Source organism: Chlorocebus sabaeus, chromosome 27 (assembly GCF_047675955.1).
Source record: "Chlorocebus sabaeus isolate Y175 chromosome 27, mChlSab1.0.hap1, whole genome shotgun sequence".
NCBI lineage: Eukaryota > Metazoa > Chordata > Mammalia > Primates > Cercopithecidae > Chlorocebus > Chlorocebus sabaeus.
This window is the reverse complement of record NC_132930.1, coordinates 36,853,512-36,878,582: the sequence shown is the minus strand read 5'-3', so window position 1 is coordinate 36,878,582 and position 25,071 is coordinate 36,853,512. Positions and strand designations below refer to the sequence as shown.

At 39.5% G+C, this 25,071-nt stretch overlaps 1 long non-coding RNA gene across 1 annotated transcript in view; it reads left to right on the top strand.

Moving 5' to 3' along the window:
• The first annotated feature begins 4,949 nt into the window (after positions 1-4,949).
• Positions 4,950-25,071, top strand: part of LOC140710564 (uncharacterized) — a 69,091-nt gene continuing 48,969 nt past the window's right edge. The window contains exon 1 of the long non-coding RNA XR_012091636.1: positions 4,950-5,127. This is a non-coding gene — a long non-coding RNA (uncharacterized lncRNA). The remainder of the gene's footprint in view (positions 5,128-25,071) is intronic.

Here is a 25,071-nt window from a genome sequence, read left to right as displayed (position 1 = left end):
TTGGTGGTAAGGAATGATTCAGAGGCCATGTACGTGTAGATTTTAAGCACTAGAGTGGACAATAGGACTATTTATTTATATAATTTGTTTATATGACAGCAGCACAAGATAGAAAAAGCCAGGGTCTCTGAGATATCAGATAGAAGAGAGCTGCTGCTGATATAAATAAGAAATTTATTTTTGTTCTGGTAAGTCACTGTGACAAGTTAATTTGTTTCAACTTCAAACATGTCTTGTTCTGACTAACATGGAAAATATGTTGCAGCTCTAAAATAAATTAAAATATACGTAATTGGTCATAGGTTGAAACCAATAAATTTTCACCAATCTTGGTGTAGGTGTGTTCCTAATGTCTACTCAGTTGGATTTCAAAATTGTTATGGGTCAGTGGCTACTTATTGCCTATTTTATTCTTTTACTATACACATAAGATTATTTATTGCAGTTCTCCTCTTCCTTTTCCACTCTGTATGTGAGTTTTAAAAGGATTATCTGTAGTTTTGGTTTATAGAATCAGGAGGTTTAACATCTAGACCTGAGAGAAATTATTGAGCATTACCTGGAGACTCTAGGGTTTGAGCTGGATTCTGTGATGGCATGAAGTCTAGGAGTATTCTATTTGGACCCAAAGGAAATAATATTTCTGACTTCCTTATAACAAGATTACAGTATTTTTGTAGGTAGAATTGATATAAGACACTCCTAGAATTAGTCATTGACTATATCCCTTGCAATTCTCTAATGTCTCTCTTTGTCTTTCATTGCAACCAAGGAGGCCATCCGTTGAGATGAGAACCTGTGAAGATGGAAGGAACCTAGATGTTTGAGTCATGGGGTGGAGAAGAGACCATGTAAACCTACATTGAAATTTGTGTGATAAGTAAATAAACCTTTATTGTATTAAGTTACTGATGTTTGGGGGTTACCACACCATAGCTGATCTATCTTAAATAATTCACCCACTGATACATATGTTACAGTAAAATTTAAGAACATAACAGATAAAAAAAAGTTAGGGCTTCTGGAAAGAATAGTTCTCTTACAGAAAAAAAAATTAATTTAATTAACAGATTTGTGAATCACATTATTTGATGCAAGAAAATTATGAAGTAGTATGTTTGAAGTATTGGAGAAAAATTTCTCTGCATGTAGAGATTTGTATCCAATCATGCTGTCATTAAAATGTGTGGATCCAATAAATAGATACTCCGGCTTCAAAGTCTTTAAAATTTTGTAAATTGAATACATATATTGAAACTTTTTTACAGGAAGTACTCAAATACTAGAAATAACTCTAGAGGGATGCCACAAGAGTTAAAGAAAATAAAAATGATAAAAACACTTAGTAAAGCTCATTATATTTTAAAAGAGCAAGGATCAACAAAAATTAAAGAAGAATAGAAGGAGATTTATATCAATCCAGAATTATTAGCAATATCAAAAAAGTGAACATAGGGACAATTGAAGATCCACTCTAAGCTACTTGTATTGTTTTAGGAAAATAATATATAATTGTAATCTTAAAAAATCAATAGAAGTCATTAAATATTAGTAAATGCCATCAGTTTAAGGTTATCTGCCATAATAAAAAAAAAGTATAAATTTAAACCACTGATTATAAATTTGACATATCAATTGAAAATAGAAAATAAAAAACAAAACGAAAATGTAGTAAATTGAAATATGAAATATGATGCCTAATTTAAAAATTACAATTAATGTAAATGAATTAAACTTACCAAAAGAAAGGCAAAAACAAAATCTAGGAACATGTTTTCCAACAAAAAGACATTCTTTTTTTTTTTTTTTTTTTTTTTTTTTGAGACAGAGTCTTGCTTTGTCGCCCAGGCTGGAGTGCAGTGGTGCGATCTCGGCTCACTGCAAGCTTCGCCTCCAGGGTTCACACCATTCTCCTGCCTCAGCCTCCCAAGTAGCTGGGACTACAGGTGCCTGCCACCACATCTGGCTAATTTTTTGTATTTTTAGTAGAGACGGGGTTCCATTGTGTTAGCCAGGATGATCTCGATCTCCTGACCTTTGATCCGCCTGCCTCAGTCTCCCAAAGTGCTGGGATTACAAGCATGAGCCATCGTGCCTGGCCAAGACATTCTTAATACAGAAAGACACAGAATGTTTGGGGAAAAGAAAGGTTGAAGACTATCAGGCAATTGTAAACAACGGCATCAAAAAATGCTTAAGTGGCAATCATAATCTAAAAAATTGAGTTTGAGAAAACATTTCTATGGCATCATGGGATATTTCATGAAAATTAAAAAATAAACCAAAAGCATTAGAAATTATAACTATCATAAACATATATGCACTATTAATATAGACAATTATATAAACAGAAACAAAACAACAGAAGAAATAAAAAACTCAACATTTACAACTAAATAATTTAACACAGTTCACTTAGAGTCTGGAAGATAAAGAAAAATTATAGAAATCTAAATGAACTCTCACTGCTCAGAGAATGCACGTTTTTCTCAAACATATGTGAAACATTGACAAAAATTGGCCAAGTGCTAGACTACCGATTAAATCTCAGTATTATACAGAATATGTTCTGTGGCCACAGTGCAGTCAAATTAAAAATAAGTAGTATAAATATAGTCTTAAAATCCTATAAGCATACAGAATAAGTAGCATATTACTAAATAATTTTGAATTACAAAGAAAGTCTTAATAATTATGAAATATCTAGAACAATGGGGCTGGGTGTGGTGGCTCGCGCCTGTAACCACAACACTTTGGGAGGCTGAGGCAGGCGGATCACTTGGGGCCAGGAGTTTGAGACCAGTCTGGCTAATATGGTGAAACCCCATCTCTACTAAAAAAAAAAAAAAAAATTAGCCAGGGGAGGTGGTGCGTGTAATCCCAGCTACTCAGGAGGTTGAGGCAGAAGAACCACTGTACTCAGGAGGCAGAGGTTGCAGTGAGCCGGGATCATGCTGCTGCACTCCAGCCTGGCCAACAGAGTGAGACTCTGTCTCAAAGAAAAAATAAATAAATAAATAAGAAGAACAACGGGCAATGAAAACACACATATCAAAAGTTGTGGGACACGGCTAAAGCATATGTAAATGTTTTACAGTATCATACCTTTCAATACATTTATCAGAAAACTGGAAAGACTAACAACAAATAAGCTAGTTTTAAAACTAAAATGCTTAGAAGTTGGATGTATTACCTCTAAAATTCAAAACAAGTTATCACAATGATTGTTCATGTGCACCAGATGCCTTGCACTCAATTATAAGAAAATATGCCAGAGGAATTAGAATTTTAGGAGTAGATGTGAATGTTATTCTTTGTAGATAATGTGGTAACCAGCCTAGAAAAAAATAACAAAATGAATGGAAAAAGCATAAATACAAAAATATGCAGACATATACGCATATGTATGGCATATAACAAGGTTCTCAAACCTATTTTTAAACAAATTTTTTTAAAAATAGGATAACAAAGGTTTATCAGTTTAAAATGATCAGATTCGTACAAATTAGAAAACTGGAATTGGCGGGTGCATTGAGCAATTTGGCATTCAGAAATTCAAGGAACTGCAGGTTTCCATGTAGAATTTAGTCAAATTAGGGCATACAAATGCCCTATAACCCCAAAATTCCATTCTTGGATAGATATCCTAGAGAAATCCCCATTCACATTCATAATGGGACATAAAGGAGCAGATTTGTCACAGTGCTTTTCATAGCAGCAGGGAGTTACTCAGCACAAGAGAAGGGAAATGTAAGGTTTGGTGAAGGCATGCTACAGAGCAGCATGCGGCTGCCAGAAATGATATGCTACCTATGAAATTATGACTGAGAATATGTCTAAGAATATGTTACTGAATGAACAAAGAAATAGGATTTTATATATATAAACATATATTATACTTATATATATAATCATTTAGGCAAATTTAAATATATAATAAAGCTACTGCCTTGCAAGGACATACAAATAAAAAGATGAATACTGACTACACTAGGTGAGAGGGTGCTTCACGGAAGTGGGGAATGGTAATGAAACAATCCCAGGAAGGAAGAAATAGTTTTCCATAACCTCCCCCCAAACCCTTTTTTTTTTTTTTTTTTCAAATCAGCATGCAGACCAACACTGAAGGGAGTTTTGCCTTCCAATCTCTTTGTCTGGGTTTGTGCTACATTTATTCAAACATTTGTAAAGATTCCATTATGTGCCAGGTATTGGCGATACATTTTCTGCTCTAGAAGGTTGCATGGTAAGAGTGTTCTGTGTGGAGCAAGACTTAGTAAGCAAACAAACAAGGAAATATCAAATAGCGTTAATCCCAATGCAAACAATTACTACTGGTAAAGAGTGACGAGGAGAGGTATTTTACATAGGGTGGTTGGGGTAGGTCAATTTGAGGAGGAAACATCTGAAATGAGAAACAAATGAGAAGGAGCTGACTGTGCAAAGCTTGGGGGTGAGGGGTGGGGAGAAGCTTCTCAGGTTGGCAGAATAGCTAGAATCAAAGTACTGTGGTGGTAACAAGGCCAGTATTGGGGCAGCAGCATGGGAGGAAGGGTAAGGTCTGCAGAGAGGTCAGGGAAGGCCTCAAATCTCATAGGCTTTGTAGACCATGGGAAGGTATAAGAACTCTATTCCAGGAAGCAACAGGACAATAATCATCTTTGGGGTCCCCCAAATGCCGGAATGAATAGAAACTGGTAGACTGTTCTCCTAAGTCCCTGAGCAGATATGACTCAGTGGATTGGAGAATCAATGCATTATACTCACTCATTTTCCTAAAACACTGCTGTATACAGACTCTGTCATGTGCTCCCTTAAGACACTTTCAAGGTATCCCAAGGTCAGCAAGTTATGACTCAAGTCCAACAGTCTGAGTTTTGTTGTCTTTTTTGTTGCAAATGTTACTATTGGGCAAATCCTTAAAATTATTCATGTTTCCGTTTCTTCGTTTTTAACTGGCATCTGACTTTATCTGTTCTGCCTCTCCTATTATATGGCTCTGTGTCCTCATTTGCAGTCATAGTGTTGTCTCTCTGCCAAGTTTCCCCTGGTCTTGCTCTGATATCTGGAGTTACAGCCAGAGAAGGGCTGCTGAGGTGTGGGTTTGCTTAGAAGCATCTTCCCACTGTGAGTATATAGCTTTATAATTCATATATGAACTTGGGAAGTCGTCCGTCTGCACATTTCTTACTTTAAAAACTTTAATCGGTCTGTTTTGTCAGATAGCTATGGAAAAAATTAGGTTTTTACCCCTTCCATTTTCTCATTTGATTAGGATATAAGAAAACTTTCTATGCTTTAAGAATTGTTTCCCAAATGAAATGATCTCTTCTCTATTGCCTTTGACATTTGTTGCCATCAGATACCTCTTTTCTTACATGCATAAACTGCTTATTTGATTTGACCTGGTTCTGAATCTAAGAAATTGATTCAGAAAGGCCTCTGTCTTTAAAAATGATATTGAATGAAAGCATTATGCTAACATATGTTGAAACTTAAAACTGCAAATGTAGGGGGAGAAAATGATCTTGTAGCTATTTCCCTCATTTAGAGACATGAGACATGAGGCTTTATTTTAATAAAATGTAGTGTGCTTGCAGCTGGGGCTGGGGCAAAATCAAGATACATTAGGAGAAATTGACATTAAAAGTGCAATGTAACAGATGGATGAAAAAATGAATTTTTATCAAGATGATCCATTAGCGTTCTGCAGCCAGGCAGAGAACAATGACCTGGAACAAATTAAGAAGAACGATGCTTGACTTGTGTTTGCTTGTTCTAAAGGGTGACCCATATTCATAATCTTGAATTAGAAATACATTTGCTTCTGGTTGATTAGATACATTTTTCAACTATTGTTTGTTTTGTTTTTTCCCGCCTGTGGGTTTGGGGAACTGAGTGATGGAGGTGGTCTGGTCCAAAGGATTAGGTTCATCAAATTAGATTAAATGAAAAGTGAGAAAACAAGTCCAGTAGAGTGGAACCATGACTAAATGGTGGAGTTCTTTGCAAAGAAGGAGAATTAATCTCCTAATTGAGGGGAACTGAACAGCTCAATCTCCAACTATTAACCTCAAATAACCTTAGGTGACTCTGGCATCAATATGTAAAAGCAAGTCTACTACAGACCCTGATTTTAACTTCAAATTCTCTGATAACTGTCAGACTTCCTGTCTACTCTTTAATCAGTTTCTGGAATTAGAAAATACTTACTTTTTAATGAAAAGAAAGAAGGAGAAAAACATGAACAGAATTTCTGTATTTTTTAGAAAAATGAAAACTAGGTAGAATATGCAAGCCAGTGATGACACTATGCCAACTGATTTGGAAAAAGTTGGAGTTGTACTGCAGATAAGTTGCTGGTTTGCTTGCCTCACTGCCAAGGAATAAGTTGCTTAAGATAATTCATTTACTGTGTCTGTGGCTCGTACCTATCACTTCCTTGCCTCTGGCTGATGTTAATAATAATAGCCTGGTAGGTAGAGGGGAAAGGGGAAAGGAAACTTCCCTCTGATGTCACTTAAACTCATCTTGAATCAGCACAATTGTAGCCCACGGATGTATGCTTGGATGAAAAGACCATCCTATCAATCTTTTACGAATACTGTGCATAATTTGGCTGTGAACCAAATAGCATAGTCACGTGGCTACAAGAAGGAACAGAATAAGAAATGGTTAGGTATGTTTAAATAAAATTTTAAGCCTGGAAAGGAACTTTAGAGATTATCTGAATCAACCTAGGCTGGTACGAAATTAAGACAGATGAAAAGGGAGTTGAACTCAAGTGGCCAGTAGAAAGTGCTAGGAAAGATGTTTTAACTTTCATTCTAACTCATTCTGTTTTTGAGCATTTCAAGGGAGGGTTATTTAACTCTATCCTTCTTTTCAGATGAGGAAAGTGAGACTGTGATGTTACAAAGGATTGTCCTAATTTTCTGAGTTGTTCAGGGGTAGGTTGAAATCCATGCATGATATTACAATATCTTTCCCATAGACCTGTGGTGACAGCAAAATGAGATAATATTCCTAAAAATATGCATTTCCCACAAAGCTCTAAATTGCAAGATATAATTTCACCATCAATTCTTTATATTGATGAAAGACCATGAGCTTTGGATTTAGAATAACGAAACTTATTTCGAGTACTCATCATGAATGTGAATACTATATATAAGTCACTTATAGTCTCTAATCCTTAGTTTTCTCATCTCTAAAATGGAAATAATATGTTTATATGTATAATCTATTTTACAGTGTTAGCAAAGCACATCTGCTTGTCCAGATGGTAGAGATTAGGTAGGTAAGTGGAGGAGAAGAGAGTGCAAATGTTGAGCTATGGGAAGAAAAGAACCAGCTGCAGCAGAGGACAAACGTCTCTGTGTGACAGGGTGTCCTGTATGACAGTAGCACCAGGATGCTATAACAGGAGAGACACCTTGTTTTCCATAACTTGTATCCAAGGTAGAACCAGTACAGGCTATAGTGCACATTAGGTGCCAGATCAATGTGTCTTGCCTAAAAATAAATGTCAACTCATACACACCTGAGATAGTTGTGTCATTTTAGGTTAGGGCTTGGCTAGCCTGAATCAGAGGTGGGTCTAGTGTAAAAACCTGAGAAACAATGTATACGCTCTCAGACTTTCCTGATATTGAGATGCTCTGCTTTACAATTATGCAGGAAAGAGGAAGAAACTAAGGTCAGAAACTGGGAGGAAGGAAGGGAGGAACAAATATGGGGAAGATCTCTTGTGTGCACTTCACTCCTTTACAGGGAGCTGTACCAAAAGTGATTCTCAGAGTGTTAGTTTAGATGCATGTGTTTGAAGCTAGAAATATGTATCTCCAGAGTAGGTATTAGAGCAAGCAACTCAGCCTTGCTCATTCTAATGAAAATATTGCTGTTGAAGGAATGATACTTGTTATTATGCAGAGAAGTTAGTAATTGAACTCTGAGACCTCTAAAGAATGCTTATAATCCTCTTATTCAAGAAAGCAGGATTCTTAATATTTGCAACTAATCCCAATTCAGAACACAGAAGAGAATATTAGATTTAGACATGTGAACAGGTGGCTTGAAAATGTTTTAAGCAAAACCTTTAGGAGAACTTTAGGCAGGAGACCAGCTGGACTCGGATGGGAAAAGGTTTCCAGTTTTATCTGGTATATGTATGCAGTCTGGAGAACCACTTTGAAGCTACTGAGTTCTAAGCAACTTGAAGCAAGAGCCACGCTTCGTTCATCCTTCTGTGCCCCAAAGAACCTATGAGGCACTCAGTGAATGCTTGTTATAGAATGATATTGCCACAGACTTAGAAATACTTACCTTTTAAATGAAGAGAAATGCAGCCAGTTTCCAAATGGGGGATCGGGGTTGCAAGAAACAATTATTAAAAGGTTTGCAGTGGCATTGTCCTCTAAATCTTCTTTGTCTATGAATTAAACTCTCTCTAGATTCCTGTTATTGAAGAGTTTTAAAAGAATTTTCTTATCATGTGGTATTTCAGACCTTTTGTTCCTCTTCACATTCCCAGCTCTGTTTGATACAAACGCGAAGCTTCTGAGGAGAGGGAGGATTCACAGCCTCAGAGCAGATGAAGCATGCACTGCAATTAAAAGCAAACACATTTCCACTTCAGTCACAGCCTGTGGGTGTTTTAAGAAGGGAAAAAAATCTATTAAAAACATAAATGTCAAAATCCTCAGGGTTTTGATCTATCCATTTCATGGAGGGCGAGTTCCTGGCAGAGCTTTGATCTTGAGGAGTTGATAAGGATGCTTTGCTCCTAAATCTCAAGACAGAGAATGTCGTGCTGGGCAGTGAGCAAGAGTGGCTGAGTTCTGGCAGGTGCTGGAGCTGGGAAGGTGAGCGGCAGATGGAGGGAGAATGTAGAAGCTCTTGGGGCCTATGCATGATGGCTGGGGCCAAGAGCAGAGCAGTACTAGCTACTGGGAGAAGGTTAGAGGCTACCTTGATTTAGACTCTAACCAAAGAAGAGAGAACCTCTACTTCAGTTTTTCCTCCTTTCCCTAGCCCACGCTAAGCCTCCCACTCTTCCTTCATGGGGGCAGAGTTGCTCATCACATCAGAGTTGCTCAGAAGTGGAAATTTATTGAATTTACCGTTACTACTGGGCAGGACATTGCTTCTCATTTTGACTTCCTGGGAATATTTGTAACGGGCAAGCCGTTAGCTTCTTAGATAAGACTTATCTGGAAACTTCCAGCATTCTCTGTGCCAGTTACTGGTCCAGGTGTCTAGGGCTGTCTCAGAGAACTCAGAGTTGGTCAAGCCGACCCAACCATTGGGATGTAGAGATGGTGCTTCCAGGAGTCCCACTTTGTATGCAAGCTGGAGCCTTGTGTTGCAAGACAAATTGTATTCCCCAAAATTCATTTGTTGAAGTCTTGACCCCCAGTACCTCAGAATATGACTGTATTTAGAGATAAGGCCTTTACAGAGATAATTAAGCTAAAATGAAGGTCAGGGTTTGCCCTAATTCAGTATGACTGGTGTCCCTATAAGATGAGGAGATTGGGACAAAAACACAGAAAAGATCACGTGACAACAAAAGAAAATGCCCTCCACAGTTAAAGGAGAGAGACCACGGGAGACACCAACCATGCTGGCACCTTAATTTTAAACTTCTAGCCTCCAGAACTGTTAATAAATACATTTCTGTTGTTTAAGCCACCCAATCTGTGCTACTTTGTGATGGCAGCCCTGGCAAACCTTGATTTTAGGTTTCCACTTACCAGAGGAACCATGCAGCAAATTGTAATGATTAAATGCTTGCCTTGCTCCGAGGAAAAGTGATATTGGCTTTGCTACTACAGGCTTAAGGGCATACCTCCTGGGGCAGAAAAACCCCAGATTGTGGTCCCAAAGCTCTACTCCAAACCCTGCCTATCATCAGCTAGTTGTTAGCCACATGAGGCCATGCAGAAATATTAGTCCAGGCCTGGAAACAGATAACAGCAAAGGAAAATGTCAAACCATGCAAGGAATAGCTTATCCCTGGAAAAAGGTGAGTTACCTAAGCAACCAGTGGGAAGTAGCCCTGAGGTAAAACAGCTGAGGACAAAGGTGCATGCCTCCCCTCCTTCTGGGTGCCCATCTTTGGTATCTAAGCTTTCCTGAACCCTAACCTCATCCCCTTCTTGGATGATATTGACTCTTGTAATGAATGCCCTAGCCTATTTCTCACATGGTACTCAGCTGATTATCACAGTATCTTTAAATATCTCTCAAATTTAATAGGATGTGGAATAACCATAGGTTATAATTCTGAATTAATTCATTTGGCTGTACCCCAGCCCTTAAATCTTGCATTAGCATTTTTCATACTAGACTGATAAATTGAGGGAGGACGGATGAACAGTGGACAGGCACACAGTAATGGGAGGAGAAACTCAACATCTGTTAGACTTATTTTTGTATCTAGAAGCTTTTTTGGAAGCAGTTAGGATATGGTACAGAGGTACTGGCTCTGAGGGTTGCCTGGGGGAACATTCCCCTAAGCACTGTCATCAGTAAGAAAGCTTGGGTTCTTGATCATCCAAGATTTAAAACAGCGGATCAGGCTAAAGGTCTCCATGTCTGTACAGAGTAATATGGTGATAAGCCTGAATTAAATTTGTGACTGAGAAATTGAGAGGTGAGTTGTTAAAACAGGATTCTGTCAGCTTCTGAGGTTCAGTTTACTTTGTCATGAAATGGGAAGATAATTCCTAATTCACAGAGTAGAGGTGAGAATGAAATGAGCCAATCTGTGTGGAGAGGCTGAATATACAAGCAGACAATGAATGGCCAGACCACATGAAATAAAACCCTGACCCACCAACTGCAGCAACCAGCCCAGGAATTCAGTCCATATTTACAGTAGCAAGCCCAGGAGTCCAACCCATATCTACAGTAACCAGCCCAGTAATCCAACCCATATCTACAGTAACCAGCCTAGGAATCCAGTCCACATCTACAGTAATTAGCCCAGGAGTCCAGCCCATATCTACAGTAACCAGTCCAGGAATCCAGCCCATATCTACAGTAACCACCCCAGGAATCCTACCCATATCTGCAGTAACCAGCCCAGTAATCCAACCCATATCTACAGTAACTGGCCTAGGAATCCAGTCCACATCTACAGTAACTAGCCCAGGAGTCCAGCCTGTATCTACAGTAACCACCCCAGGAATCCAGCCCATATCTACAGTAACCACCCCAGGAATCCTACCCATATCTGCAGTAACCAGCCCAGGAATCCAATCCATATCTACAGTAGCCAGCTCAGGAATCCAACTCATAGCTACAGTAACCAGTTCAGGAATCCAACCCATAGCTACAGTAACCAACTCAGGAATCCAACCCATAGCTACAGTAACCAGCTCAGGAATCCAACCCATAGCTACAGTAACCAGCTCAGGAATCCAACCCATAGCTACAGTAACCAGCTCAGGAATCCAACCCATAGCTACAGTAACCAGCTCAGGAATCCAACCCATAGCTACAGTAACCAGCTCAGGAATCCAACCCATAGCTACAGTAACCAGCTTAGGAGTCCATCCCTTATCTACAGTAGCCAGCCCAGGAGTCCAACCCATATCTACAGTAACCAGCCTAGGAATCCAACCCATACCTACAGTAACAAGCCCAGCAATTCAGCCCATATCTACAGTAACCAGCCCAGGAGTCCAGCCCATATCTACAGTAACCAGCCCAGGAGTGCAACCCATATCTGCAGTAACCAGCTCAGGAATCCAACCCATAGCTACAGTAACCAGCCCAGAAGTGCAACCCATATCTGCAATAAACAGCCCGGGAATACAATTGATATCTACAGTAACCAGCCCAGGAAGCTGGGCTGCTGTAAGTCATACTTCTAGGAAACCAGATTACTAGCTTTAGTGGCAATCCAGAATGTCAAACAACAACTTCTCCAACAATGAATCCCAAATGACCTGAACTTAATTAATAAATGACAGTTTTACTAATTTATATCCATATTTCCAAGTTTATACCAACCAGAGAAAGTCAAATATGCATCCCCCAACCAATTGTAAAGGTTATTCTGCTCCTAGTTAGTCCCCCTGTGGCTTCCCCAGGCCAACCGCCTCTAATTGGTGCACACCTGAAGCCTTCCCTTCTTTCCACTATAAAGCTTTCCAGTGCCTCTATCTGCCTTTGGATCTCTGCCAAAATGCAAGAGACAGTGGTTGACTCTATTGCTGCAGCAAATTCTGAATAAATAGCCTTTGTCAGTTCTTATTTAGATGGCCTTTCTTTATTTCCACAATGTAAAAACACCTGTAATGGTGACTGTTACATGGTAGGTGCTCACATTATGAGAATGCCTTTGTCATTTCTTTTGGTCACTGATCTGGTTTGGCTCTGTGTCCCCACCCAAATCTCATGTCAAATTGTAATCCCCACATGTTGAAGGAGGGGTCTTGTGGAAGTTGACTGGATCATGGGGGCTGTTTCTAATGGCTTAGCACCATCCCCCTACTCTTGTCTTCTGATGGAATTCTCAAGAGATTTGGTTGCTTAAAAGTATAGTGCTTCACCCTTTGCACTCTCTCTCCTGCCACCATGGTAAGACGTGCTTACTTTCCCTTTGCTTTCCGCCATGATTGTAAGTTTCCTGAGGCTTCCCCAGCCTTGTGAAACTGAGTCAATTAAATCTCTTTTCTTTATAAATTACCCAGTCTCAGGTATTTATAGCAGTGTCAAAACGGACCAATACAGCCACTCTTTTACCTTCTTCACTTGAAAAGTTGCTCAGGTTTGTCTGTTTTCCATCTTTTCTACATCCTTAATTTTGAGAAGGTCAGATAGATTTTACTTATCTCTTAGTCTTTACTGAGGGGCTACTAGATGCAGGAAGAGTGGGCACAATCTAGACTTGGAGCAATTCTTCTTGGAGTCTCTGAAACCTACCTGCAGATTGGTCTAGAGGGCTGTGCCTGCCCATGGACCACATGGCTATTGGAAAATAATATGCTTTTCTCTCTTATTAGAGAGATTAAAATGATATTCATAAATCCTGCAGTAAGAGCTCATCTGAAACTAAGCCTTTCTGTTATAATCAACTTTACATTTGGCTTATAAGAAAACAGAATAAATTATAATCTGATAACATCCCTTCTTTGCAATGTTAGTTGCCCCCAATGTTTTCTTCATGTCTAATTCAGCCCAAGCATTGTAAAAAGAATTGTTTTTATGTTAAAATTGTGAATTATCCTTTAAAAGAAAATGGTGATATCGCTTTCTTTTAATATTTTTTCTCTGCATAATGCCGAATTTCCTTGGAAGTTTAAGAAGTGTTTGTATTTGTGAAGCTTTCCTGGAAATTCCACTGGAATGGAATACTAATAGATTTTGTATTTATTCTCTGAGAGTTGAAGAATTGCAAAATTTATTATTGCATTATTCTGAATATTGTTTTTCAAAAGTTTTTTTGAAAATGTAGGGCAGTCCTAATGAGAATAACAAAACCCATATACCTAATAAATTAAAAACCCCTTCCGTTCAGATATAAACATAGTAACTGCTGGTAGCAGTTTGTTCTTTTCAAAGCCACAAAGGATTTTTGGGGGGACTGTTTTTTAAGAGCCTCCACAACAAGGTGGATATGTCCTTAGGTCATAGCTAGAATGACAGCATTATATTTGCCTCTCCTGTTCCCTCACCTCGGCTCCCTTTCCATTCTCTCCTTTCCTCTCCTTTCATTTTTTTTGAAAAGAATTCAGTGAATGGGGAAGATAGGAGTAATGTTATATGCTTCCCCAGGCAATGATGCTTCCTAATGATGCTGCATTTACAAAGTTGAGAGAGGAAAGAAACTAGAATAATGTTTATTTGACTCTATCAAACAAAGAATGGTTGTTGCTAAAGGGACTTTACCTTGAATTTCTTAGAACAAGTCTAATAATTAAACCCCATCAACTCCTTGAGATCACAAGGAGATGAACATTGAAAGCCACAGAGCTCAGATAACTCACCACTTGCAGGCAAGTGAAAAATCAAAGGGGGCCCAGACTCAAGCAGATCCCATGTGGAAGTCAGCTGGCCAAGTGCTCAGTGATAACCTAACCATGCAGTCCTGGCAATGAGAGGATGTTGCTGCCTTGGAGAACCCTAGTGTTTACGATGCAAAATATTCTCCCTTGGAGCACTGCTTCAGATGGCACAAGATAACTCTTTATCCTTTCTGGTTCCAGCTCTTTTGTTTCAGCTCCCCCAACCCCACCTCATCCAAAATTAGAACCTGGAACCTAGGTTATCTCCACTCCACCTTCTTTTGATGCACTATTCGTTTTAATTATCTCAGATACTAGTTACTGTGTAATAAACCTGGGAGTAGGGTTCTCTCTTGAGGAGCTCACTAAAACAAGTGTTTATTAATAACTCAATATTTGACAATGAGGATGACAAAATATGGGTAATTGAATTATGGCTGAGATCAAAGTTTTCTCTCACTTTTTTTTTTTTTTTTTTTTTTGAGATGAAGTCTAACTCTGTCACCAAGCTGGAGTGCAGTGGCAGGATCTCAGCTCACTGCAACCTCCGATTTTCTGGTTCAAGCAATTCTTCTGCCTCAGACTCCTGAGTAGCTGGGATTACAGGCACGTGCCACCACGGCCAGCTAATTTTTGTATTTTTGGTAGAGACAGTGTTTCCCTGTGTTATCCAGCATTGTGTTGATCTTCTGACCTTGTGATCTGCCTGCCTCGGCCTCCCAAAGTGCTGGGATAAAAGGCATGAGCCACCGCTCCCGGCCTTATCTCACATTTAGCACTCAGATTTTGCTAACTCTTACATTTGTTCAGACGTAACTGGAGTATGAGCCCAGAAAAAGGTGTGGGTGAAAATAAATTGGAATCTCTACACGCCCCAATAGTTCCAAACTAAAAATGAGTTGTTTAGCAAATGGAAATGACCTGTTAGTATGCCTCTCTATCCTGGCTTGAGAGCTATTTCGGTTATGGACTCTGTCTTCTTATCACAGTCTCCCCATTAACCAGCCTAGAACCTAACCCATACCAGATTTTCATGAAATATTTGTGTATTTGAAATGAAGCCATCACTCACATTATTTAGATCATTTTATGATAGAAACGATTGATTAAATGTTCTATTTCCACAGTATTCTCAAATATATGAGACTATAAATACACACTTCCTATATCTCAAATGTGTATATTTATAAATGTGACTGATATAAATGTGGAGATTTTGACGCTCTGCATAACCTCTGAGTGATATGGGTCATTTCTAACCTTCCCAAGAGCTTAAAGCACATGAGAGAATCTACGTTAAGCTCATGATGAATGGATATTTAGATATGAGTGAAATCGGTTCATTGAGGGCAGAGGCAGAATTTACATTGGTGATAGATTTGTAAATACTATTGAAAGACAAGTCTCAGCTCTTTTTTGGTAAGTACTCAGGAGTCATAGGTTGGATTCTCTGAGAAGTAGTCCGTGAGATGGAATTAGAGTGCAAAAGGCTGTTGCTGTGCAAGAAGGTAAGGAAGGAGGGTTGAGCAGGAGAAGCTGTCAGGCTGACACAGGCCTGGCAAAACCTCTACCAGACAAAAGGAGAACTCAATAGATTGCTTGTTAGAGGAACCCTGAATTTGATGAACATGACCAGGTCCTAGTACCATTGTCCTGCTCAGTTGTTAACTTATTAGCTAATCCCCAGCAAGAGTGTGACCTCGGCAGAGGAGACTGTTGAGGAGCTAATAGCTGGGGGTATCTGGGCATCACGTTCCTTCTTGAGAGGGGACTTGGTGGGCCCATTTCCATGTCTACCAGAGTCCACCTCCTGCACCATTCAGATACACTTCTTGCTCCATGTGTGAAGGTCAACACTTCAAGGGCTCTGGTGGTCCTCTCCTTCTGAGGGTAAACCTCTCCTTCTGAGGAGGTTAGCGGGATGAACTGCAGACCCTTGTACGACAGATGTTTGTGAGCCCACCACTGGTATCCATCATCCATCTCTCTCTTTCACTATCATTCTAAATTTCTCTCACTCTCAGTATTTACCTCTTTTGTTCTGTGGCTTATCTGTGTGTGACTCAAGCCCTGATTTCCGAGTGGGGATCTCAGATCTGGAAAACCATTTCCTACTTGGGATCCCAAGTAGATCATCCAGGATGGACAATTGTTCTTCTCTGACCCTAATGTGTAGCAGCAGCCCTACCTCCTCCTGCTGATCAGTCACTTGTCTGTGACAAGATGGTGACACCTTTTTATCTGACGACCTACTGCACAAGGAACACAAAGCATGCAAGTGACAGTTGTAGCTTGGAGTTCACTGGGATTGTCACACCTCTTTGGGGAAGAGGACCCCTAATCTTGCAGATCCCAAAGGTAGGAGTCAAGAAAGCATAGCTTCTCCCAGTGGATTGTTGGAGATAATTGTAAATGGGACCACACCTGCTTCCACCCCTTGTTTATTCTGTAACAATATATTTTTCCTATAGGGGCACAGAGCCACATGAAAAGTCTCAGATTCAATGTGTGTACTAAAAACAGGGGAATTCTCTTCTATCCGCACAGGGTGTTGTGTCTTAGCTGATCCATCAGCTGTGCCTTTAGCACACTATTCCAGCACTCTATCAGACCATCAACTTCCAGATGATACAACCAATATATCCCATGGTCCTGGACACTCTCCCATGTCTCTTTCTCTGTAAAAAGATAAAGTGAATTTTCTGGCTAGATGCCACATGTGTGGGATTCTGCGTCTGTGGATCAGGCATTCTGTGAGCCCATGAATATTGATATGGACTGAGTCTCTGCAGGCAGAAAAAGGAAAATTCTATACCTTGAATAGGTGTCTCTTCCTGTAGGATGAACTACATTTCCAAATGGAAAGGCTACAGTGTCATTGAGTAACCACCACATATTTTCTTCAAAGAATAGTGCTGTTCCAGGGACTCACTCTTGGTCTCTGCTGTTGTCAAGTCAGTCATAGGCAGCAGTAGCTACATCAGTTTTGGAATGTGGAAGGGAGTTCATGCTTCTGGATTCATGACTAGCCTCTATCTCTGCTACTCTGGCTTCTTTGTTTGTGTGGTCATGTCATCATGCCAGTACTGAGACGGCCACTGACAAAGGCTGCTAATGACAATACATCATTTTGCCTACTTGGTCACTCAGGGATTCTTCTATGATGGATATGTTCCCATTTGGCATTCACAGACCTCTATTTCATAACTTACGGTACCCAACCCTCTAATTGTTTTCATATTTGGTCCCTGACATGGTAACTAAGTCATTTTTTGACTCTGGAAAATTCTTCTTGCATGCAAAGTAAATGACCAGTTTTGGTCTCCAAACTCTGCTGAATGGGAATGGGAAGAACATTTTTCACTGTTGTTTCTCAAAGATATCCCTGAGTGAAGATGTAACGTTGCCATGATCCATTTTAGGCCTCCCTCTGCATTCTGAGCCAGCCCATCTGTAAACCAAGCTCAGTCATTTTCATACGTCTTCAGCTGGTCCTACAAGACTTTCTCCCTCTCTCCTATATGGCTTTGGATGTGTGAAAGGGGAGAGGCACTGATGCGGAGATGATGGGTTGCAGGGGGGTCTGGGCTACTTGCACATACAGCTGGATTATGTTCTCATTATCACTTATGCTTTGTCTTGGATGTGCCATTTTTATCTTATGATGAACTGCTGCTGGGCCCTCCAAACTCCATGACTTTGCATTGTCAATAAATCATAAGTCATGTTCACTTTGAGATTTATGGTCAATTTGGGCCTCATGGTCAAGAGTTCCATTTCTATCAGCACCCAGCAGTACACTGGAAATTGTTTATAAAAATTGTGCAATTCTCCTCTATGGATGTTATGACTTGCATGTGAACCCAGGGGGCTTTATTGTGATTTTCTCACTGGGGTTTGCTTGCTATAAACACCACATTGCACATCTCCCACCACTGGATCTCCACCATTATAGAATCTACCAGGATGTATGACCCAATTGGCAGGGCTGCTTGCATGGCAGCTGGAACCTGATGAAGAGTCCTTTCTTGATCTAGACTCTGCTCTAAATGGCATTCTTTCATAGCATCCAGTGTATAGGTTACAGTGGTATCCTAGGTGTGGAAGGTGTTTCCTCTGAACACAAAGAAGCCCACCAGGTATCGTGTTTCAAATTGTTTCTGATCTTCTTTCCTGTAAGAAATAGAAAAAATGTGCCAAGTAATTGGCAATACACAATAGACCTGAAGCTATATTAAACTGCTCTACCATATCCTCCTGTCATAATTAGAGCTACTACCTGGTTAAATTTGCCATAGTCTATAGTTATTCTTAATTATTCATCTCATTTCTGCAGGTGCCAGACTGCTGAATCAAATGGAGATAAAAAAAGAGATCACTAGCCTGTACCCCTTAGATCTTTAAGAAGTGGACTCATTTCTTCCATGCCATTCTGAGATGTATGTAATTCATTCACCATCTTAGCTAGGGTAGACAGTTTCTGAAGCTTCCACTCAGCTTTCCTCACAATGACAGCTCTTACTCCACAATGCAAGGGCCTAAGTATATCAGTCACAGTTATTCATCTGGGGACTGGAAAAATGATCTCCAACTAGGTCCGCAAATGCAGCAAATCCAATGCAAACTGAACTTTGTCAAATATTTCATTTATTTTCTGAATTCTATGTTTCTGCTCTAAAAGTTGGGCTTGGATGATACTTTGGGTCTCTGGTCTCAATGTCAGCACAATCCTTGAGACATCTGGGAGTTTCTATTTCTCTGGTACATTATCACTTGAATGAAGGACCATAGGTTTTCTGGGGGAAGAACCTGGTGAAATTTTTACAGTACATACTTGTAGGGTTGCAGGTTCATTTATCCTAGGGATCAGCACTTTTTTTTTAGCTGGTGGGTTCTGTGTCTGGAAACTGACTAAGGACTGAAAATTAAGCAAGGGATCATGACATTTTATTAAGGCACCTTCCTCAGCCTCCTGATCATCCACTCTTGTTCTTCTGTGGTTACATATATTAAGCATTGCTCTTGCAGGCTGCCAACAGATTTTTGCCCTTAGGAGCACTATATTTTATTTACTATCTCCATAACTCTTTATGGCTTCTAGCACATTCCAACCTTATTGGTTGTTATAAGTATGATCCCTGGCTTCTGGCTACTAAGTGATACTACCTGACCTCTATTTTGGGCCCCATCACCCCCTTGTTAAAACAACACAATTTTAGGACAGACTCTCCCACTGTTAGCCCATAGAAAATACTCCTGAATGTTTTTGATGGCCTCATTCATCAGTTAGTGAACCTCTCTCGGAATATAATCCTCTGGAAGATGTTCCATTCTCTTACAATATACTATTTTAACATATCTGCTTCCCAAGAATTTTGAATTCTTTCCTCTGGAAATTCAGGCATTTCAAACTCACTCAGTTTGAGTTATTGCTTTTTGCAGGCTTCTAAGAGCTACCCTAAACGTAATTTTGTGTCACCTCCTGGGGTTCTTGCCAGAATGTTGAGAATGTGTTCCAGTCACATAAACTCACCTCCATTCAGTCCTATTTTCCAGTGAGCCTTAATCAAGCATCCTTGAAACACAGTTTCATATGTGTTTCCCCAGGCTTTGCTGGTTCATGATGGCTGGGCTTTGCAGCTACTTTTGGATATAGTTCTTTTTCTTCCTTATTTGGCCGTATTTACAGGCCTGGTGCCCAGAAGAGGATGTGGAGCAACTACTCAAAGGGGAATTTCTTATCTTCTTGGAGAGAGACCTCTGTAGGTTTTACTTCCAGAGCAGAGGGCTAGCTTTAAAGAGGGACGATTGGTCACTTGGATAGATTCGGACAGTTCAGAGAGGCCTGGAGAGTTAAAGTCTTTGGGGACATCTACCCTAATGTCCTTATCACATGTGCCAGTGTTCCAGCTTCCCAACTAAGGCTCTGACATTGCATATCAGACCTTTCTGGGTAGACCATCCAGTACTCATTGACAATAAGCCACTCTGACTATTCAGACCTGGGCTTGCTCTTTAAGCTTTCCTTTTTACCAGTTTCATGTGATGAGAACTTCTTGACAAGCTATGAAAGATGCTGCTGACTTGCATACTTAGTTTTCCATTTTTATTAATTGCTCTTAGCTTTTAATTATTTGTCTGTAGGGTATCAATACAACCTAGTAACATTCATCAATTTTATTTTTCTTATACCCATCTTTTCCCAAGTACATGTTATATACCTGAATGTTTGCACAGACCAATGCATCCACTTCTATTGGCAAGCTCCTCCAGCTTACTGTGAAATATTTAGTAATGGATCACTACCTTGTACCCTTACACTACCTCCCACCAGGGATGGAGACCATCTATCAGCTGGGCAGTAAGTAGTTTGGTACAAAAACTCATCTCATCACCTACTTTCTCAGACCTCTCCTGGTCTAACTAGTGCAAGATGGGTTCTTTGGGAAGCAAGCACTGAAATAAATGGGATTTGGAGTATAGAAGACTTATTTGGACATAACACTTATCAAAGCAAAAGGGGGGGGGGAAACAGGATTGGACAAGGGAAGACAGATGACAGGCGAAGGTTTTGTCAGCCCAATGGAGAGTTCCAAAGTATAGATGGTCTCTTAAAGGAGTCCCATATTTGACTGAAATGGTGAAGCCCTTATAATACCATGACTTTTCTCAGTCACCACCTGAGGACAATTCTGGGAAAAGCTAAGCGAGATCTTGGCTCAAAAGTGAAGGCAGACTTTATAGGAGACAAGGTAGTGAGCCTCCTCTGGATAGTGAGTGTGAGCAGTGCATTCTGAAGTTGCCCTCAACTATAATCTTTCTGAGAAAATGTGATGAACTTGCAATAAATGAGACACTTTCAATAGTTCATAATATGTAGCACAGGTTTCATAATATATTCTACCTTTTTTTTTTTTTCAGGAAATTGGTTAAATATCAAGACTGATTTCCAAGGTACTAAAAAAAAAAAAATCAATACAATGTTTCTACTTACTCAATTTAATAATAACTTTAATATTAGGTAGTATATTGAATGCATGCTATAAGCCATCATTCTTACTTTCACGATGGTAGTATTACCATGGAAGAGGCTAAGAGTGAGATTATTAGAGTTAGAAAGACTTAACACCAAATTGTAAATCTTCCTCTTATTTACAGTTTGATGTTGGGCAACTTACTTGCCTTCTCTGAGCTTCATTTACTGTTTGTGGAGTGTCCCTCTACTGTATCCAGGAATAGGCCCACATCTCAGCCTGGGCTGGGAAGTTAGAGACTTGGACCCTATTCTCAACTTTGACACCCGTTTGCTTTGTGATCTTGGGGAAAAAACAAAACAAAACAAAAAAACAAAAAAACAAAAAACACACTTAGTCTTCCAGCACCTATGTTAAGCTCAATAATTTCTTAAGGTTTGTTTTAGTTTTAGGATTTTATGACTTTGATAGGCATTTCTTTCCCTTAGAACAAGAGATTTAATCATTAAAATTGTGTTTAGTTTGTCAGAATCAAATTGATCCTCAAATTATATCTGAAATGTGTCAGGAACGTATGTCTGGTCCAAACGGATTTGGAAATACCAACTTCCTAGCTGATTACCAGGAAGTTTGCTTTTTCATACCAGTGAATTCCTCCTACTTTCCGGGAAACAGATTGTTGGTGCTCTGATTTTAGTAAGACAAGGTCACATTATATAGTCAATTGCAAGGTTGAAGTCGTCAGCCAGGAGATGAACTTTACCCTAAAATCAAGGAGACTCTAATTCAGAATAATGTTGTGTATGACTTTTTTTTATCTTGGTAGACTTGCTAGATTCCCTGCAGAAGTTTCTCGTTTCAGTTTCCAGAAACATTGTGGGTGATTAATTTGCTGAAATGCATGACCACTCACTTGCTTTTCTTCTGATGAACGATTTATCCATGATTTATTACCATCCATTATGCACAGGAGACAGAGTTGTTTTACGCTTATGTTATTTTTGGTTTTGTTTGCTGTTAGGGGGTACACAGTAGACATTAAAAAACAGATCTCAATGGTGATAAATGTGTGGTTTGTGCCAAGTCAAAGGACCCAGTTTTTCATCCATGATGGTGAAAATTTTTGGCATCTTCATGAGCCTTTTTATAAGTACGGTGACATAGAGGTTGAATCTGAGAATTCCAGGGGGCATAAACAACACTCTAACTTTTTAGCTGTGGCTTTACAATAGCGATGTTCATTTAGGGTTCACTTTGCACCAGGCCTGCTTCTAAACACTTAACTTATATTAGCTCATTTAATGCACATGCGAACTCTATGAGTTGGGTACTACGATTATTCTCATTTTATAGACGAGAAAGCTGAGACATAGAACTTAAGCAATTATCCTAAAGTTACACAGGGGAATAAGAATTTAACCAGATCCTCTGACTCCAAAAGCCAGGCCTTAAACATTGCATACAATATCAGTGTGGAAACATCTTAGAATTATGAATGCCTGGTGCTTCCCTTCATTGACCTTACTCTTTTTTCTTGACAGACATTCCCCCATCTTCTCAGCTACTCTAAGTACTAGGCCATCATTTAGTCCATGATTGTGTGCAAAGTTTGTCAACATACACACTTGTGCATGCATGCACACACACACTACACTTGTTAATTGCTATAGTGAGTATGCAGACAGCACATCCTTCCTTGTCTTTGCTGTAACTAGTAGAACTGTATTTGTTTTATAGCACTGCACAATAAATTACCCCAAACTTAGCAACTTGAAACAACACATATATATGATCTCAGTTTCTGTGGGTCAGGAGTCCAGGTACAGTTGAGCTGGGCCTGCCCAATCGTCTCTCAGCCTGCAATCAAGATGTCAGTGCAGTCTGCATTTCCATTTGGAAGCCTGACTGGGGAAGCATCTACTTCCAAGCTCACTGAGTTGTTGGTGAGTTAATTTCCTTGAGGCTCTCTCACAAAAGGCCCCAGATTCTTCCTGGATGTTAACTGGAGACGACCTTCAGCTCCTATGAGTTGCCCACAGATCCCAGTTGTGCGGGTTATAGGCCCTTGGTCCCCTAAAGTTCCCTGAAATATACCGGCTTGAGACAAGATTGATTATTAGAAGAAAAGTCATATAAATTTATTTAATGCATATACATGGGAGCCTTCAGAATGAAGACCCAACTTCCTAGTGAATTATGGAAACATAGATATCATCCTAAGGCCACAGTAAAGAATTCAGAGTCAGAGCATGGCCAGAAACAGATTTACTAGGTAAACCAGGTTTAGTGGCAAGACAGGTTAAGAGGGAGAGAAAAGAAGAAGCTTGCCTTGCAAAGGTGGCTTTGTTATGTAGATGAAGCCTCCTTCAGAATAGATAGTAAACATTTCTTTTCAGACTTTTAAAAGTGCCAGATTCTCAATCTCTCTCAGATTGGGGAAAGTCCCAGAAAGGGGAGGGGCATGGCTTTGCAAGGCCACTTCTGTTTGCTACCCAAGTAGCAGCTGTTTCAAAATATATCAAAGAAATATTTTAATTGCCTTAAGTGCCATATGGCCCTCTCCAGAGGCAGTTCACTGAATGACTGTTTGCTTCTTCAAGGCATGTTTTTGTTTGTTTGTTCATTTATTTATTTAACTTTTAAGTTCAGTGTTACAAGTGCAGGTTTGTTATATAGGTAAACTTCTATCACGAGGATTTGTTATATGGATTATTTTATTACCCAGGTATTAAACCTAGTACCAATTAGTTATTTTTCCTGATCCTCTTCCTCTTCTCACCCTCCACCCTCTGAAAAGTCCTATTGTGTGTTGTTCCCCTCTATGTGTTCACGTGTTCTCATCATTCAGCTCCCACTTATAAATGAGAACATGTGGTATTTGGTAAGGATAATGGCCTCCAGCTCCCTCCATATCTCTGCAAAGGACATGATCTCATTCTTTTTTATGGCTGCATAGTATTTCATGGTGTATGTGTACCATGTCTTCTTTATCTGGTCTATTATTGACTGGCATTTAGGTTGATGCCATGTCTTTACTATTGTGGATAGTGCTGCAATAAACATTCATGTACATGTGTCTTTATAATAGAATGATTCGTATTCCTTTGGGTATATAGTCAGTAATGAGATTGCTGGGTTGAATGCTATTTCTGTCTTTAGGTCTTTGAAGAATTGCCACACTGTCTTCCACAATGACTGAACTAATTTACACTCCCACCAACAGTGTGTAAGTGTTCTCTTTTCTCCACAACCTTGCCAGTGTCTGTTATTTTTTTGACTTTTAATAGTAGCCATTCTGCCTAGTGCAAAATGGTATCTCATTGTAGTTTTGATTTGCATTTCTTGAATCATCAGTAATATTGAGCATTTTTTCATATAATTGTTGGCCTCATGTATGTGTTCTTATGACAAGAGTCTGTTCATGTCCTTTGCCGACTTTTTAATGGGATTTTTTTCCTTGTAAATTTGTTTAAATTTGTTATAGATGCTGGATATTAGAACTTTGTCAGATGCATATTTGCAAAAATTTTCTCCCCTATTCTGTAGGTTGTCTGTTTACTCTGTTGATAGTTTCTTTTGCTGTGCAGAAGCTCTTTAGTTCAATTAGATCCCATTTGTCAATTTTGGCTTTTGTTGTAGTTGCTTTTAGAATCTTTGTCATAAAGTCTTTTCCCGTGCCTATATCCTGAATGGTATTAGGCTGTCTTTCAGGGTTTTTATAGTTTTGCATTTTACATTGAAGTCTTTAATCCATCTTGAGTTAATTTTTGTATATGGTGTGTGGAGGGGGTCCAGTTTCAATCTTCTGCAGCTGGCCAGCCAGTTATCCCAGCACTGTTTATTGAGTAGGAAATGTGTTCTCCATTGCTTGTTTTTGTTAGGTTTGTCAAAGATCAGTTAATTGTATGTGTGCAGTCTTATTTCAGGGTTCTCTATTCTGTTTTATTGGTCTATGTGTCTGTTTTGTGCCAGTATCATGCTATTTTGGTTACTGTAGCCCTGTAGTTTGAAGTCGGGTAGCGTGATGCCTCCAGGATTGTTCTTTTTCCTTAGGATTGCCTTGGCTATTCGGGCTCTTT